Source organism: Ambystoma mexicanum, chromosome 5p, assembly GCF_040938575.1.
Source record: "Ambystoma mexicanum isolate Mex_15411 chromosome 5p, UKY_AmexF1_1, whole genome shotgun sequence".
Taxonomy (NCBI): Eukaryota; Metazoa; Chordata; class Amphibia; order Caudata; family Ambystomatidae; genus Ambystoma; species Ambystoma mexicanum.
Window position 1 is genome coordinate 1,347,066,236 of NC_090930.1, and position 15,642 is coordinate 1,347,081,877.

Genomic DNA, 15,642 nt, shown 5'->3' on the forward strand with positions numbered 1-15,642 from the left:
CTGAATCCTGCACCTGTTTGGGAATGCTTTGTACCCTGATATTATTTCGCCTTGAGCGATTCTCAGCATTCTCTTGCCTAACTGCCACTGTATCGAGTCGATGTTCTAAGGTTTCCATTCACTCTGCCATCACTGCTTGCTTGTGGTCCTGTTCCACTGCCAAGTCTTCAAGCTCCACCAATCGGGATTCAGCCCCGGTGGTACGTTCTTGCAGGTCTGTCCTGCAAGCTTGTCAATTTGCCCCTGAATTTCTTGCATGAGGTCTTGTTTCAACTCTACCAACATTGCCTTAATATCTTCCTTCGTGGCCAGTGTAACCGGGGGTTCACCCCCCCAACCGCGGTGGTGAGGCCGGTGGGTAAATCTGAGCACTGTCTTGTTGAGGTTTCTTGACAGCGCCCTCCTGAGCTGACAGCATTTGTTTAATATTGCTTGAGATTGGCGCTCTTGATTTGTCACCACCAGACACCTTCACTTCCTGTATAATGTGGCAAGGCTTTGCTGCACTGGTGTCTCACTAGTGCCCGCAGTAGATCAAACTTCTCACCAGCTAACACCACCTCGAGGGGCTCTCTATGTGACTGAGATCAGGGGCCACAAAGGGCTTCTTCTTAGTCCTGTCACCATCTGGACTACTCCTTTTCCCCAGTGAATGGGCGAAGTTGATAAGAAATTGCTGAATCCACACAGCAAAGTCACGCTTCGCAAAGCCTTGCTTACCAGGATTAAAAAGCAACTGCGGGCTCGCTGCAGGAGATGTTCGATCTGCCTGCCACTCAACCATCTTTCCCGCACCTGACAGATCACAATAGACCACTTCATTCCAATTCTTCTCCGTAATTATTAGCATGTATATAGGTGGTAAACAATGCGGGTGGGGGGTTAACACTGTATATCGAGTGCATCATACGTAACGTAAGTTTATCATCTGTGTCTTGTATGGAGGACAAGAGAGCACTGTGGCAGTGGATGTATAATACCATTGTCACCATTTTTCTTTTGTATACAACATAAAACTCTTGTTCTTCCCGGAAAAGGGTGCACCTAGCCTTTTTCCCTAGTGGGTTGTATTTTCTTGGTCTGATCACTGAGGACTTCACCTTCATTAATGGTGACCCAGACATGATCCCAGTACACCTGCAAAGATAAAGGATTCCTGGCCGGACATCCGGAGGAGCCGTGCCCACCTGAAGCAACCAGTCCCCTTTGTGCACAACTGTTTACATGAGCTGTGTTATCAGAATTCCTGTCTATTCTTTGGAGCAGGCGATGTCCCCGGATTATGCAGGCGATTAACGGGACCCTGTGACAGAGGACTTCGGGTGAACACGCAGTCGTAAGTGCACCCTCTTTGGAGAGAAAAAAGTGAGGTGAGAGGGGAGAGTAGGGGTGCTGTGGAGTGGGGGGAGAGTGGATTTATGTGTGTGGTGAGGAGAGATTGGATTGATGGTTTAGGAAATGATGTGGTATTGTATATATTTTCCTTTTTTAATGAGTTTTGTATTATGGATTGTGGAGTAAACAGGATCCTTTTCTTCTGTAATTGGGAAGAAAGTAAGTGGTGCTGAAACATCCAAAAAAGCAAATTAACTTTGGCAAATGGTTTTTTGAAGGAGAGGCTATTAGTAGGGTAGACAAATTAGTCTATCTGGGCTATACGATGTTTGCCTATCCAACAGTAAGTAAAGTGGAACTTGAAATTAGATCTAAAGCTGATAAAGCAATACCCCAGATGAAAAAGATCTTCTTTGAGCTTTGCAAATTTTCAATCAAACAATTAATAAAGTTCTATAATGCCAAAGTAATTCCGGTGATATTGTACGGGCTGGAGGCTCAACCAAAGCTTTGGGAGTTGGATTGGCAACAGGTGGAGGGTTACATCTGGAAAAGCTTGTTGGGACTGCCCCGTTGCTTACTCATCCAGGTATTAAGGTTTGAGTTTGGCCTAAAATCCTTGCAGCAGCAGGTTAATTGGAGACTGCTATCCCTCTTTAGACTAATAATAATTCCACAAAAAGACTCTCTTTACGAAGATGTTAATCAGCATTTTCAAATGGACAGTTCGAAGATTCTCCATGATCTGGCTATAAAAGTTAAAAGAAATCTGGAAGATGCTGATTCAACAATAACAACCCTGAAAGAGAAACCATTGAAAGCAAAGAAAGAACTGGAAACAATGGACTGGATTAAAACAGGTTTGGATATGAGGCTGGTAAAACCGAAGAATGGCTTTTTAGTAGTGGAAAAAAAATTGGGAGATTTGCCCAATTATCAGCAAAAACATCCCAATAGTGAATCAAGATATGTTTTTCTTAGGGCCCGTCTAAATTTAATTCATATAGGAGAGATCCTAAGCATTAGAGGCCAAAGTCAGAACGCTATATCATTTTGCAAAATCTGTGTAAACCAAAACAAGCAAAACCTGCACCACTTACTCATAGAATGCAAAGGAACTTGGGAGACTAGAGTCCTCTATTTTGGGAAATTTGTGCACAAAAAGGACTGTTTGCAATCAGAGAACTTTTGGAATCGCCTGATCTCGGGACATAACACCGCTCTGACGATAGCAGTAGGTCAAGTCCTTTCAAGATTAGGCCTGGCCCATCCTAGCACTGCGGAATCTGGGTGTCAGGGGAATATTGCCCTCGTAGTGTAGCCAGAGAATTCTTCTGACTATTATACCCCGCTGGCTGAAAATGAACAACCAGTGCGATCTAGTAGCCAAAAGATAGGATGCCAAACGAAGACCAGGATGGCTGCAGTACTCAGGATAAGGTGCGCCGACACAGGAGTATAGGTAGACTGGAAGCGACTGGAAGGAAAGTGACGTAAGTTATCCACAATCCGTAACAGTAATACAGTGTGAACAAAGAATAATGGAACACTGACCTTTGAGTTAAACACTGTCAAACCCAAAGAAATGAACCAGCCAATCTACCAGTTTACCCCTGTGGATAAGAAAATGAAACAATAAATGCTAGCTACTGGAATTGACAGGCTAATGATTACAAAAAGTGAAACTCAAAAGACACCCTTACCGTGAAGGAAGCTGTACTGGAGCAGTTGAGGCAATGATGATTCGAGGGTCCGTAGAGGAATGCAGAGAATCCAAACAGAAACTACCCCGACGGAACGAGGACGCCTAAGCAGGACTCACTGGCAGTCTTAAGTTCAAAGTACACACAAAGTTTCAAATCCAAAAGGAAGATCCAGAACCAAAATCCAAAGTATCCGTAAACCAAGGCAGTTCAAAGGCAGTCTGTAGCAATCCAGAAGGCAAACAAACGTAGGCTAGTTCGAAATATGTGGATGTTCCGAGGTCAGAGCAGTACAATGAATAGATCAAACAAAGTTCAAACACCAAGGAGGCAGGAGACAGGCAATATCCAGGGACAGTCTGAAATCCGATACACAGGAAGGCAGTTCCAAGATGGGCGGGGAAAGGGAGGGAAGGTACACAAGATTCAATGATACAAAGTAATACCACTGGAAACCAGGAAGTTCAGAAGCACCGAGTGATTCCCGGCGGCGCTATTTAAACAATCACGTGAGCGCATAGTGATCACGTGAACACGCTAGCAGCACGCCGGAGGTGGGGCAATGAAGAAATGACAGGACGCCAGCGTTGGCAAGCCAACTTCCATGCGCCTGGTAATCCTTGTCTTAAAGGGCCAGAACCTGTCGGAGCACGGCTTCTCTTGCAAACAACAAAGGGGGCCACAAATCTTCTTGAGCCTGAAGCTTTATTCATGACAGATTCCTCCCTCAAAGGGGCCTCACTCTACGAGAAGCCCAGAACTGCGTAACCAGGGCCGGGGCATGGACGTTCACAGCGGGTTCACAAGTGCGGTCTTCCGGACCGTATCCCTTCCAGTCTATGAGACAGAACCGCCTACCACCACGGTGTCCAACACTTTACTAACCTCATACTCATCCGTGCCCCGAACCCGAACGGGTAATGGCCGAGAGGGCAGCCGGGCATCTGGATGACAAGGTTTCAGCAACAAAACGTGGAAAACAGGGTGTATTTTCCAAGCGTCCGGAAGGGTCAAGCGGACGGCCGCAGCATTAATAACCCGTTGCACTACATATGGCCCCACAAACCGCAGCAACAAGGGCTTCCGTCCAGGAAGACGCAGATTCCAGGTCGATAGCCACACCCGCATACCAGGACGATAAACCAGAACAGGTGTGCGCTTAGCATCAGCAAAGGCCTTGGTGCGCAGGCGCGCCTCTTGTAGATGTTTCTACACCTGTGCTCGGATCTCTGACAGGTCTCTAATGCAGGCCTCTGTGGCCGGGTTACGCACTGGTATCTCTGGAGATAGTGGCAAAGAAAGGGGATGCTGGCCATACAATGCGTAGAACGGAGACACTTGGGTAGTGGAATGTAATGAATTGTTGTAGATGAATTCAGCAAAAGCCAACATAGAGACCCAGGTATCCTGGGAGAGGCAGGTCAGACAACGGAAGTATTGCTCCATGGTGGCATTTAGTCGCTCGGTCTGCCCATCCGTCTGAGGGTGGTAGGCACTGGAATACCTCCCGTCAATCCCGAGCGAAGAAGTCAAAGCCCTCCAAAAACGAGATGTAAATTGTGGGCCACGATCAGTGACCACAACAGAAGGTAAGCCGAATAACCTGAACACGTGTTTCAAAAACAGGTCGGCTAACGCAGGAGCACTAGGAATGCCACGACATGGTACAAACAGAGCATATTTAGTGAAGTAGTCTATGACCACCCAAATAGTGTCAAAACCATCCACCGGCGGTAACTTTACAACAAAGTCCATCGAGATAGCTGCCCAAGGATGATCAGGGATGGGCATTGGTTGTAATAGGCCGATGGGCTTACCCGAAGTCTGTTTACACTGAGCACACACCGCACATGTTGCCAAATACGAGGCCACATCCTTATCTAGAGAAGGCCACCAGCACCACCTCTTTAAGAGATCCAGAGTCTTTCTAACACCCGGAGGGGCAGCCAAAGACGAATCGTGGCACCATTGCATAGCGGTATTCCGGGTGGATGGATCAGGTAAGTAGATCTTTCCCAGTTTATAGGGTATTGAATGCACTATTTCGAGTCCCAGCATGTTTATTTCAGAAGGCGAGTCCTTAACCCAGTTCTTCAGAGTTTCCCTCAAAGATGGCTGCAAGGTACATCCACACACCACCTGAGTGGGCAAAATCGGGACCCCATCAAGACTACCGGGACCAGAGGGACCGTGCAGGCGGGAAAGGGCATGCGCCTTAGAATTCTGGGAACCAGGGCGGCAATTGATGGTAAAGTTAAATGCCGAAAAGAACTCATGCCATCGAGCATGACGTGCGGTCATGCATTTCACTGACTGGAGAGCCAGGAGGTTTCTATGATCCGTAAAGACCTGGACCGGCTCTGAAGTGCCTAATAGATGGTGCCACCAAACCAAAAAGGCGTCTCTGACCGCCAACAGCTCTCTCTCTGTTATAGTGTAATTACGCTCATAAGAGGTGAGCTTCCTGGAATGATAACCCACAGGATGTAGACCACTAGAGTCTGAACAATACTGGGATAATACAGCCCCAATCGCCACCTCAGAAGCATCAGCTTCAACCACAAACGGTGAGGTCGGATACGGATGTTGGAGTACAGGGGCGGTCGAGAAAGCAGTCTTCAAAGCCTCAAAGGCGTTCTGTGCCTCCTCATTCCAGAAATGAGCGCTTCGAACTGGTGAGAGCAGTAAGAGGGCTGACAATTGCAGAGAAGTCCTGGACGAAGTGCCGATCAAAATTGGCAAATCCAAGGAACGATTGCAAGGTCTTTAAGTTAACAGGTGTTGGCCAATCCAACACCACGGCTACTTTAGCTCGGCTCATTTCCACCCCCTTATTGGTGATGTTGTAGCCTAGGAACTCCACCTCGTTTACGTGGAAAACACACTTCTCCAACTTAGCATAAAGGTGGTTTTCCCGAAGCCGTTGCAGTACAGCCGAAACATGGTCAACATCCGTAGAATAAGACGGTGAATAAATCAGGATATCATCAAGATACACAATCAAGTATTGATCCATAATATCGTGGAATATTTCATTAACAAAGTACTGAAATGTGGCTGGGGCATTGCAAAGGCCAAAGGGCATGACCCTATTTTCAAAGAGACCATACTTGGTCTTGAAGGCGGTTTTCCACTCATCCCCCTCACGTATTCTCACCAAATTATTGGCCCCTCTTAGATCAAGTTTGGTGAAAATCTTAGCTGAACCTAGTTGATCCAGCAAAGAACAAGTTACTTTCTTACCTGGTAACGTTCTTTCGATGGGATGGTCCGACGACGTATTCCATATCTATGACAGGTAATCACCACAGCTGTGCTGCTTCGGAAACTTTTTTCGGCGTCTGCGTCCTGCGTCGATGACGTCGATGCGCCGTCGTCGAGGACCTCCTCCAACGTCCGATGTGATAAGTAGGACGCACGACGCCCGTAGCCTCAGTTGTAGTTTTTTCCCCTAGAACGTGTGACATTAGTCTACTGCCAGTCAGACACAAAGCCTTGCGGAATGTAAGCTGCAATCGCAAAAGAAATTCTGCAGCGGGGAAGGTAGGGAGGGAGCGATATGGAATACGTCGTCGGACCATCCCATCGAAAGAACGTTACCAGGTAAGAAAGTAACTTGTTCTTCGAGGGGTTGGGCCCTCCGACGTATTCCATATCTATGACAGACTCCCAAAGCAGTACCAGAGCAAGGAGGAGGGAAAGAATTTAGAATCAAAATTTAGAATTGCCAATTAAATAGCAGAGCAAAGGACCGCCTTGCCAAAGGCCAGATCCTGTCCCCGGATGGAATCGAGGGAATAGTGACGTACAAATGTATGTACAGAAGCCCAGGTGGCTGCATCACAGATGTTGCGAATAGGAACACCCCTCTGCAAGGCAGTATATGCAGCCATACCTCTGGTAGAATGGGCCCGCAAGCCAGCCGGCGGGTCCTTACCCGTCAAGCGGTAACACTCCGAGATGGCCAAAATAATCCAGCGAGACAAAGTCTGTTTCATCACAGCCTGAAGGGAAGACAGTAGCCGTGGGTTATGATCTCCAGAACTCACCCATCTGAAGTAATGGCACGCCACTCTACAAGATGCTGCGCCAGCCTTCCCCCAACCGGCGAACCATGGGACATTGCCTCATGGCCTCATGACTGAGTGGTAGCGGCTGCGGCGTTACTTGAGGGCAAAGAGGCAACTGCCCGAGCGGCCTTGGCACCACGGGTACCCTGTCGTCCACCTCTGGTACCCCTGCGTTGGCCTCTTTGACTGCCAGCTCCTCTCGCTTTACTGAAGGACGAGTAATAGCGAAAGGAACCACCCCTCCATTGCTTTCCCCTAGGACGAAAAGGCGGAGGTTGGCGGACTGCAGCGCCCAACGACTTCGCTGCAGCTTTTGAGGTCTGCATCCTCTCAAGGCTCTCGTCAGCCTTGCTGCCAAAAAGGTGTTCACCGTCAAAGGGCATGTTGAGGAGCCGGGACTGCACATCAGGAGCAAACCCCGACTTCCGCAACCACGCAAACCTGCGTATCACGGTGCTCGCCGCCATGGACCTGCTGACGCATTCAGTCATGTCCAAACCCGACTGAACAGACTCACACATGGCATACTTACCATCCTGGACCATAGCAAGGAAACCATCCCGTTCGTCCCTTTCAGGAATATGTTCAGCCGCTAACGCAACACAGTTCCACAGAGTGTGTGTGAAACGAGACAAGGCACAAATGGAGTTGGCCGCCTGAAGCGCCATACCACCAGAAGAAAAAACTTTCATTGCCCAGCCATCAAAACGTTTGTCGTCCCTATCAGGAGGGATGGTAGGGTACGACGCCTGCTTTGCCGGGGCCGTGGCCGCCTGTACCACCAAACTCTCCGGAGTGGGGTGCCTGGTCAAGTAGCAGGGGTCGCTACTGGCTGGACGGTATTTTCGCGACAAGGACCGGCCCACTGCCGGGAGATTCTCCGGAGCAGTCCAAGCCGCCGCCACCCTTCTCTGTAGAGCCATATGAAACGGCAGTACCGGGTCAGTTGGGGGACCAACATCAAGGATGTCCGTGAGATCATCCTGCACAAACACCCCTGGGGGAGCAGACCATCCCAAGTACTCGGAAACTCTAGCCATAAGGCGCCGGAACCGAGGAATCGGCATGAGAGCCAGGCTCAGGCCTACAAAACTCCACCTCCGGAGAGGTGTCCAGTCCACTGGCATCATGCAGTGACTGCCTCAAATTGTCAAACTGACTATGGCCCGAGACAATTTCATCTGGAACCTGACTAGGAACCAGGCCATCAGAATCCTCATCCACATCTGAAATATATTCCAGGTGGCGAAAAGAAGGCACCCGAGAGTGCTTGCTCTTAACCAGAGCCTTCCTAGGGGCGTGCCACGTGGTACCTCCGACACCCCGGCCTCGAAAGGCGTCGAGGGCGTTGAGAGGGTCGGCGTCGACGTCGAGTAAATCGGCGTCGATGTCAGATGCAGTGCCGCCAGCATCAACTGCGTCGACACAGTCCTCGAAACCGGAGCTCCGAGCGTGTCCTTCGACGACCTGAGCATCGACGGCTTCGACGACTTCCTCGGAGCCGGAGCCTCGAGAAAGCCTGTCGACGCCCTCGACGCCTCAGACGTCGATGTCTTCCTCGAAGACATCACAGGTGCACACGGTCTCGAACGAGGACCGGGACCTGGACCGGGTACGTCGAGAACGAGTCCCCTTGTCCGAACGGGACCTCTCCCGTGACTCGTGCCGACCACTCTTGCGAGCCGTGTCTCTCGACCTCTCACGACCGACCCCACTCGGGGACGCGGACGGCTTAGTACCCTGCGACTCGAGAATCGCCAGCATTTTCTTCCCGAAGGAAGCCCATTCCTCTGGCGTCGCACGGCTGGTGGGGTAAGCGACGTGCCGGGCAGAGTCCTCCGAAGAGGACCTGGAAGACGACCGCTGTCGGCGCTTCCGAGAATGCCTCGAAGAGGCCGAGGAGTGGCGAGACCGACTCCTAGAAGGAGACCCACGAGACTTCCGACGATGACGCGGAGGGTCTCCTCTCGAATCAACCGTCGAAAGCCCCGCAGACTTCGTCTTCCGGGGCTTGGACACTCGACCTACCGACATCTTCTTCTTACGTTCACGTAAGGCTTTGGACGTGAGCGACTGGCAGTCGATACAGTCATCCGTGTCGTGGGCCTCCCCGAGGCACCAGAGGCAGGCGTCGTGCGAGTCCGTCACCGACATCTTGGACCCACACTCCCCGCACTTCTTGAAGCCCGGTGGCGGGGTCGAAGACGAAGTAGAAGACATCTTCACACGAAGGAGATTCTCACACAAATGAACAGGTTCGAAGAACCGAGAAGAACAGAACTCCAAAGAGTCGAGGCGTTAACCGAGATTCACGAAGCAACACGTTCGCGGAAAAAACGCAACTGAGGCTACAGGCGTTGTGCGTCCTACTTATCACATCGGATGACGTCAGACGTTGGAGGAGGTCCTCGACGACGGCGCATCGACGTCATCGACGCAGGACGCAGACGCCGAAAAAAGTTTCCGAAGCAGCACAGCTGTGGTGATTACCTGTCATAGATATGGAATACGTCGGAGGACCCAAACTCCTCGAAACAGAAATCAGCAGAATGGGGTACTGATTCCTAATAGTGATGGAATTCAAAGCGCGATAATCGATACATGGGCGGAGATCTCCCTCCCACTTGGGCACAAAGAACAAGGGTGAGGCCGCCGGGGATCGTGAGGGGCATATGAAACCAGATGCTAGAGATCTGTCAATGTAGGACTTCAAAACCTGATCTTCCTTAGGAGTCAATGAATATATGCGCCCGGAGGGGATTTTAGCCCCCGGAATTGACTCAATAGGGCAGTCATATGGTCTGTGTGGTGGCAAAACATCAGCACCCCCTTCATCAAAGACATCCTGGTAGTCCACATATTCGTCAGGAAGCTGTGTTTTACTTACCGCACCTACAACAGAAGCTGTGTCCAAAAGCGCACAACTTATTGTTACGGGCTCCTGATTTATCACTTGGCAGTTCTTAGCACAGAATTTTGAAGGAAAGCACACTGCCCCGGACTGCCAATCCACCACTGGGTTATGCAACTGTAACCAGGGAAGGCCAAGGATAAACCCGAACTGGGGGGCGGCTATCAGGTCGAATGTGATAGTTTCGGTATGCCCGTCTTCCGTCTTCATAATCAAGATGGCAGGGCTTTCCGTTACCATGCCAGACAATAGGGATGAACCATCGATCGCCTTCACGATCTCCAGACATGATTTCAGGACAACTGGTAACCCCAGTCTTCTAGCCAGCGCATCATCCACATAGTTACCTGTCGCCCCGGAATCCAGAACCACCGTAACTAACCATTCCTCACCGTCCTCAGCGGAAAGAGCCACCGACACACCGTAGTGAACCTGAACGTTGGAGTCTCGAGAAACACCACCCGACAACTGGACTCCAATTATTGTCGGGCTTTCGCGTTTCCCTGTTTCTTGTTGGGTTTCTTGGGGCATGAGCGGAGCAAGTGATCAGAAGGCCCACAGTAGAAACAGAGTCCATTCTTTCTCCGGTGTTCCCTTGTCTCAGGTGATATTGGCCCCCGAACGGCTCCAATCTGCATAGGTTCTACCGTACTGGGAGCAGAGACATGAACAGAGGAAGAGGTGGGTTGGACTAGTCTCTTCTCCCCTCTCCTTTCTGCCTGTTGGGAGTCAACCTGTAAGACAAGGTCCAATAACTCGGGAAAGGCCGTAGGTATCACTGGGACAGTAGCTAGCGTGTCCTTTAGGGGATCGGAAAGTCCCTTATAAAACAGGGAGGCTTTCTTGTCCTCTGGCCAACCAGTTTCTGCTATAAACTGGTTAAACTTAGCTACGTAAGTCAGGAGGGGTGTATTCCCTTGTTGTAATCCAAGCAATTCCAAATCGGTAGCCTGTGTGGCATACCACGTGTCAAATACACGACTCATTGCCTCTATTAATGCGTCACAATTGTATAACAAATGACTCCCTTCCTCAAGCAAGGGATGAGCCAAAGCTGCTGCAGTACCACCCAAGTGTGACAACAAAAAGGCCGCTTTTGTTGTGGAGTCCGGAAATGAAGCAGGCCTGCAAAGAAAATGCAACCTACACTGGTTTAGGAAAGTCCTATAAGATTTAGGATCCCCCATAAACCGCTCCGGTGGAGCCAATGGAAATTGGGCCGTCATATATATCGGGCCCGCCTCCTGCTGCGACTGAGACAAACCGGAACCCGAGGGCACTGCAGGAGGGGGTATCAAAGCACCACCAGGTTGTAAACCAGCATGAAGCTGATCAATACGCCTTTCAGTGGCGGAGTGGGCAGCAGCCATATCAGTATGTAATTCAGCCACAAGCTGGAGAATAGCTGTCAAGGAATCATTTGCATCCATTATTAATGGCTTCTGAATCTGTCAGGGGAATATTGCCCTTGTAGTGTAGCCGAAGAATTCTGACTATTATACCCCGCTGGCTGAAAGTGAACAACCAGTGCGATCTAGTAGCCAAAAGATAGGATGCCAAACGAAGACCAGGATGGCTGCAGTACTCAGGATAAGGTGCGCCGACACAGGAGTATAGGTAGACTGGAAGCGACTGTAAGGAAAGTGACGTAAGTTATCCACAATCCGTAACAGTAATACAGTGTGAACAAAGAATAACGGAACACTGTCCTCTGAGTTAAACACTGTCAAACCCAAAGAAATGAATCAGCCAATCTACCAGTTTACCCCTGTGGATAAGAAAATTAAACAATAAATGCTAGCTACTGGAATTGACAGGCTAATGATTACAAAAAGGGAAACTCAAAAGACACCCTTACCGTGAAGGAAGCTGTACTGGAGCAGTCGAGGCAATGATGATTCGAGGGTCCGTAGAGGAATGCAGAGAATCCAAACAGAAACTACCCTGACGGAACGAGGATGCCTAAGCAGGACTCACTGGCAGTCTTAAATTCAAAGTACACACAAAGTTTCAAATCCAAAAGGAAGATCCAGAACCAAAATCCAAAGTATCCGTAAACCAAGGCAGTTCAAAGGCAGTCCGTAGCAATCCAGAAGGTAAACAAACGTAGGCTAGTTTGAAATCCGTGGACGTTCCGATGTCAGAGCAGTACAATGAATAGATCAAACAAAGTTCAAACACCAAGGAGGCAGGAGACAGGCAATATCCAGGGACAGTCCGAAATCCGATAGAAAGGAAGGCAGTTCCAAGATGGGCGGGGAAAGGGAGGGAAGGTACACAAGATTCAATGATACAAAGTAACGCCACTGGAAACCAGGAAGTTCAGAAGCACCAAGTGATTCCCGGCGTCGCTATTTAAACAATCACGTGAGCGCATAATGATCACGTGAACACGCTAGCAGCACGCCGGAGGCGGGGCAATGAAGAAATGATAGGACGCCAGCGTTGCCAAGCCAACTTCCATGCGCCTGGTAATCCTCGTCTTAAAGGGCCAGAACCTGTCGGAGCACAGCTTCTCTTACGAACAACAAAGGGGGCCACACATCTTCTTGAGCCTGAAGCTTTATTCATGACACTGGGAATAATGTCTTCACAATTATTACGGCTTAACATAGCTGTAGTAATTAACATTCTAGTATGGGGTGCAGGTTTTTGGGGGAAATGAATGTATTTCATTCTTCCTCCTTTTTATCTCTTTTGATTCACTGTATATAGGTTTGTTTTGTATTGCGCTGAAATGTTTTGTAAGAAAACTGTATTTTAATTTTGGTGAATATGTAATATGACGATCTATTTTTATAGTTTGTAAAGATCTATTTTGATCCAAACAAATAATTAAAAAAAAAAGTAATTGGGAAGAAGACAGCGCTGTGTATTGAAGGGAAAAAAGATATGGATAGAGGCTCCATATATTTAGTGAGTCTGGGATCTCTCCGTCCAGTGTAAAGGGGCGTAGGAATGATAAGTAGTTGTGGTAGAGGCCCTTGTTGGTCTGGGATCTCCTCACCTGATATTATGGGGGTGCTGTAATGAAAAAAGTCGAATTTATTGTGTTCATAGTTTTTTGTGGGGGTTTGTGGTGGACGGAGGAAGGCCAATTATATATTTTTTTATTTATCTGTGTTTGGCATGCAAATGCAAACCTCTCACCTAAAAACATTCATATTAAAATAAATAACAAATCATGACTTCTGTTTGGGTCGAAGACATTCATAACACATTTCATGTCATACAAGAAAAAATAATTAAACATGTGTCATTGTTAAGAACATCCTTTGGTGTTAAAATAAGTTAAACTCTTAAAAACGTCAGTGATTTTAAACGGAAAATCCCTCTACCAGCTTTGGCTGGAATACCAGCTTCATGCAAAATCCCTCTACTAGCCTTGGCTGGAATACCAGCTTCAAAGATTTGTTTGACTCTATGTCATGATTCCTGGCCCTCATGTCCCCAGCCCTCCAAGATGTCAGGCTGGAGCCAGGCCACGATCACCTACATGGACCTCAAGGGCCTCTCCATCTCTCCAAAGACCCAGTTGGAGTCAGACTTGGCTCTTGTAGCACCAGACTCACTCACTCCCAAAGGATAACATTGGGGATTGGACTTGTAGTGCGTTGATGGGGACAAGATGGATGCCCCCACATATTTCGGTTCCCAGAACTGCATGTGCAGTCTAGTCTTTTGGGTGTGGTTCAGCCCAGAGACACCTGGGATACCCAGAGACTATTTAAGCCATGCCCAGGCTGAGAAACATGCTTTGCGTTTTCTACACCTGCAGCGTGACACTCACCGTGTTCGGATTGGTCTCCAGTAGGCCTGCATCTTTCTTCTGCGCACAGCTCCTGCAAGAACAAAAACACCGTTAGGAACAGCCTTACCTTGCGGTGCTTCTGCGCATCATTTATCGCTCCTTCTGTTCTGCAGGCATCTTCGGCGGTGTCATGCTCATCCCGGCACGCCACTTCCTAAGGAAAAGGGAAAAGAACAGAAAAAAGGCATTAGTAAGCATTCAGCAAATCTTCGCTTATTTTTAAAGACTGTACGAGCTTCAAACGCTTACCTGAATCCCAGCCGCTCTGGGGGAACTCTGTCTCCGGAACTTCTCATCCATCTGCAAGAGGGAAAAGACACTCTAGGTTAGCGTGGAAACATCTAGAGGCGCCGCATACCGCGCTTACTCACCGCATTTCTTCTTCCTAACTGGCATTCACGCTGAAAACGTTGCGGCACCTAAAAGACACAGAAAAATAACTCAGTTCAATACAAATACAAAAGGGTCGCACCGCGCTCTCACTCACCTTCAGCGCTACTCATCTCAGCAGCACGTCGCCATCCCCGGACGCCGGCCATCATCTAAGGAAGGAAAGGAACAAAGTTAGAGAACTGTTTTAAAGACTCATTATACTTAAGGAAGGAAAGGAATGAAGTTAGAGAACTGTTTTAAAGACTCATTATACTTACCTGTCGGACTCTTGCCAGTGAAGTAACTAGATAGCAACGAGCCTGCATCAATCAACGCGCCCCTGCGCTGAAAGCAGGACGGAGAGCACACTTTCCAAGAAAACAAGGCCCAGTCTCCAGTCGAGTAGACTCCAGGGAAGGGTTCGAGGTCGTAAGAGGTCAGAACAGGCTGAGTGAAGTCCCCGTGGATACCAGGTGAGCGTTACAGAACGCAAAGCCTAACATCAAAATCCACCTGGGCATCATGGAAACGTCAGAAACCGACCAGTTAGCCCACATGTTGGGGCAGCTACGTTCTGAAGTACATGCAGCCAGGCAGAGGACCAACACCCTGAGGAGAGAGCTGATAGTAGCCAAAGAACGCACTGATGATTTAAGCCGACAACTTCTCCAGGCACAAGCAGGGCATGCACCATTGCCGGGAAGCGTGCCCTCGATGCCAGCACCATCAGCCAATCCCGTTCAGATAACCCTTCCTGGGGCAGTTCCCTTGGCCCCGCCCGAACGATTTACGGGGGATCCCAAGAGGTTTGCAACGTTCATGAACCAGTGCCGCCTGCACTTCCTTTGTAGACCAGGGGCATTTCCGAATTACCAATCACGGGTCGCTTTTGTGCTATACTATCTGAGTGGTAGCGCCGCGGACTGGTCTGTACCCTTTGTGGCCCAAGACGATCCTTTGCTGCATGACTTCAGGGGCTTTCAGCAGGAGATGGAAAAGCTGTTCGCCCGTCGTACTCATGGGCAGGCATTAGACAACGAACTTCTGTCCCTACGCAAAGGGAATCAAGACCTTTCAACATACATAGCCACGTTCAACAGACTCGTAGTTGAAGCAGAATGGCCAGTGGAGAAGAGAACCACGTTACTTCATCGAGGATTGCGGGGGGAGCTCAAGGATGTTCTCGCACAAGTAGTGAACCCCCCGAAAGACTGCTCAGTATTCATTGACCTTGTAATTCAACTGGATCATAGGTTGCAGGACCGAAGAGCAGATCGAACCAGACCAGACCCTCGCCCTATGTATGTGCGTTCAAAGGACAATATTGCCCGCACAACGGAAGGTTCAGGAGAACCAATGCAAATCGGGGGGGTCAGATTCCCCTTGAGTAAAGTGGAAAGGGATAAAAGGAGACAGCAGCAGTTATGTCTGTACTGTGGA